We start from the raw sequence: 2,500 nt of genomic DNA on the forward strand, positions 1-2,500 counted from the left end.
GGTGAGTGTGAAGTGCAGAAAGATTCTCAATTTTCCTTCAGAAAGCGTGTATTTTAGTGTTATTGCTGCTTTTTTATTTATTTTAAGAAAGGAAAAAAGAGTAGAAGAAATAATAAATGAAAAGTAACATTAGTGAGGACTCTATGCAATTGTTCTAAGACGTGCACCACCTACTGTCTGCAAGAGGCAAAATGCCTACAGCACCTGGTATTCACAGGCAGTCTCCCATCCAAATACTAACCAGGCCCAATGCTGCTTAGCTTCTGAGATCAGATGAGATCAGGCGCATTCAGGGTGGTATGGCCGTAGGCAGAATACAATCCTGTTTCAGGCCTCTTGTGTTGAGACACCCCGCCGGTCTGGAGCCTGCTGCTCTCAAACACACCTGCACTCTACTGTTCACAAACTGCCCTCCTTCACAAACTTCTTACAGAGGGCCAATCGCACACCCTGTTTTGCACCAGCCTCACAATCGCTTCATCTGCACTTACACACAGTCTCAGACTGCCCTTTCTTTAGGGCCCAGCACAAGCAGCAACAGACCAGCTCACCACCAGCAGCTTGGGGTGAGTGTGAAGTGCAGAAAGATTCTCAATTTTCCTTCAGAAAGAGTGTATTTTAGTGTTATTGCTGTTTTTTTATTTATTTTAAGAAAGGAAAAAAGAGTAGAAGAAATAATAAATGAAAAGTAACATTAGAGAGGACTCTATGCATTTGTTTTAAGACGTGCACCACCTACTGTCTGCAAGAGGCAAAATGCCTACAGCACCTGGTATTCCCAAGCAGTCTCCCATCCAAGTACTAACCAGGCCCGACGCTTCTTAGCTTCTGATATCAGACGAGATCAGGCGCATTCAGAGTGGTATGGCCGTAGGCAGAATACACTCCTGTTTCAGGCCTCTTGTGTTGAGACAGCCCCCGGTTCTGGAGCCTGCTGCTCTCAAAGACACCTGCACTCTACTGTTCACAAACTGCCCTCCTTCACAAACTTCTTAAAGAGGGCCAATCGCACACCCTGTTTTGCACCAGCCTCACAATCGCTTCATCTGCAATTACACACAGTCTCAGACTGCCCTTTCTTTAGGGCCCAGCACAAGCAGCAACAGACCAGCTCACCACCAGCAGCTTGGGGTGAGTGTGAAGTGCAGAAAGATTCTCAATTTTCCTTCGGAAAGAGTGTATTTTAGTGTTATTGCTGTTTTTTTATTTATTTTAAGAAAGGAAAAAAGAGTAGAAGAAATAATAAATGAAAAGTAACATTAGAGAGGACTCTATGCAATTGTTCTAAGACGTGCACCACCTACTGTCTGCAAGAGGCAAAATGCCTACAGCACCTGGTATTCCCAGGCGGTCTCGCATCCAAGTACTAACCATGCCCGACGCTGCTTAGCTTCTGAGATCAGACGAGATCAGGCGCACTCAGGGTGGTATGGCCGTAGGCAGAATACACTCCTGTTTCAGGACTCTTGTGTTGAGACAACCCACCGGTCTGGCGCCTGCTGCTCTCAAACACACCTGCACTCTACTGTTCACAAACTGCCCTCCTTCACAAACTTCTTACAGAGGGCCAAGCATACACCCTGTTTTGCACCAGCCTCGCAATCGCTTCACCTTCACTTACACACAGTCTCAGACTGCTCTTTCTTTAGGGCCCAGCACAAGCAGCAACAGACCAGCTCACCACCAGCAGCTTGGGGTGAGTGTGAAGTGCAGAAAGATTCTCAATTTTCCTTCAGAAAGAGTGTATTTTAGTGTTATTGCTGTTTTTTTATTTATTTTAAGAAAGGAAAAAAGAGTAGAAGAAATAATAAATGAAAAGTAACATTAGAGAGGACTCTATGCATTTGTTCTAAGACGTGCACCACCTACTGTCTGCAAGAGGCAAAATGCCTACAGCACCTGGTATTCCCAGGCAGTCTCCCATCCAAATACTAACCAGGCCCAATGCTGCTTAGCTTCTGAGATCAGATGAGATCAGGCGCATTCAGGGTGGTACGGCCGTAGGCAAAACACACTCCTGTTTCAGGTCTCTTGTGTTGAGACAGCCCGCCGGTCTGGAGCCTGCTGCTCTCAAACACACCTGCACTCTTCTGTTCACAAACTGCCCTCCTTCTCAAACTTCTTACAGAGGTCCAAGCACACACCCTGTTTTGCACCAGCCTCGCAATCGCTTCACCTGCACTTACACACAGTCTCAGACTTCCCTTTCTTTAGGGCCCAGCACAAGCAGCAGACCAGCTCACCACCAGCAGCTTGGGGTGAGTGTGAAGTGCAGAAAGATTCTGAATTTTCCTCCAGAAAGAGTGTATTTTAGTGTTATTGCTGTTTTTTTATTTATTTTAAGAAAGGAAAAAAGAGTAGAAGAAATAATAAATGAAAAGTAACATTAGAGAGGACTCTATGCATTTGTTTTAAGACGTGCACCACCTACTGTCTGCAAGAGATAAAATGCCTACAGCACCTGGTATTCCCAAGCAGTCTCCCATCCAAGTACTAACCA

At 45.5% G+C, this 2,500-nt stretch overlaps 4 non-coding genes and 1 pseudogene across 4 annotated transcripts; all 5 read right to left on the reverse strand.

Annotated features, from left to right (window-relative positions):
* Positions 1-192: 192 nt before the first annotated feature.
* LOC138298037 (5S ribosomal RNA) lies at positions 193-311 on the reverse strand. The gene has a single exon (XR_011204563.1). It is a non-coding gene; the product is annotated as a 5S ribosomal RNA (ribosomal RNA).
* Positions 312-757: 446 nt separating this feature from the next.
* LOC138298071 (5S ribosomal RNA) lies at positions 758-876 on the reverse strand. Its single transcript, XR_011204596.1, has one exon. It is a non-coding gene; the product is annotated as a 5S ribosomal RNA (ribosomal RNA).
* A 446-nt stretch (positions 877-1,322) lies between these two features.
* LOC138298100 (5S ribosomal RNA) lies at positions 1,323-1,441 on the reverse strand. The gene has a single exon (XR_011204624.1). It is a non-coding gene; the product is annotated as a 5S ribosomal RNA (ribosomal RNA).
* A 446-nt stretch (positions 1,442-1,887) lies between these two features.
* LOC138298050 (5S ribosomal RNA) lies at positions 1,888-2,006 on the reverse strand. The gene has a single exon (XR_011204575.1). It is a non-coding gene; the product is annotated as a 5S ribosomal RNA (ribosomal RNA).
* A 443-nt stretch (positions 2,007-2,449) lies between these two features.
* Positions 2,450-2,500, reverse strand: part of LOC138298201 (5S ribosomal RNA) — a 119-nt pseudogene continuing 68 nt past the window's right edge.

This window comes from Pleurodeles waltl, chromosome 5 (genome assembly GCF_031143425.1).
Source record: "Pleurodeles waltl isolate 20211129_DDA chromosome 5, aPleWal1.hap1.20221129, whole genome shotgun sequence".
Classification (NCBI taxonomy): Eukaryota; Metazoa; Chordata; class Amphibia; order Caudata; family Salamandridae; genus Pleurodeles; species Pleurodeles waltl.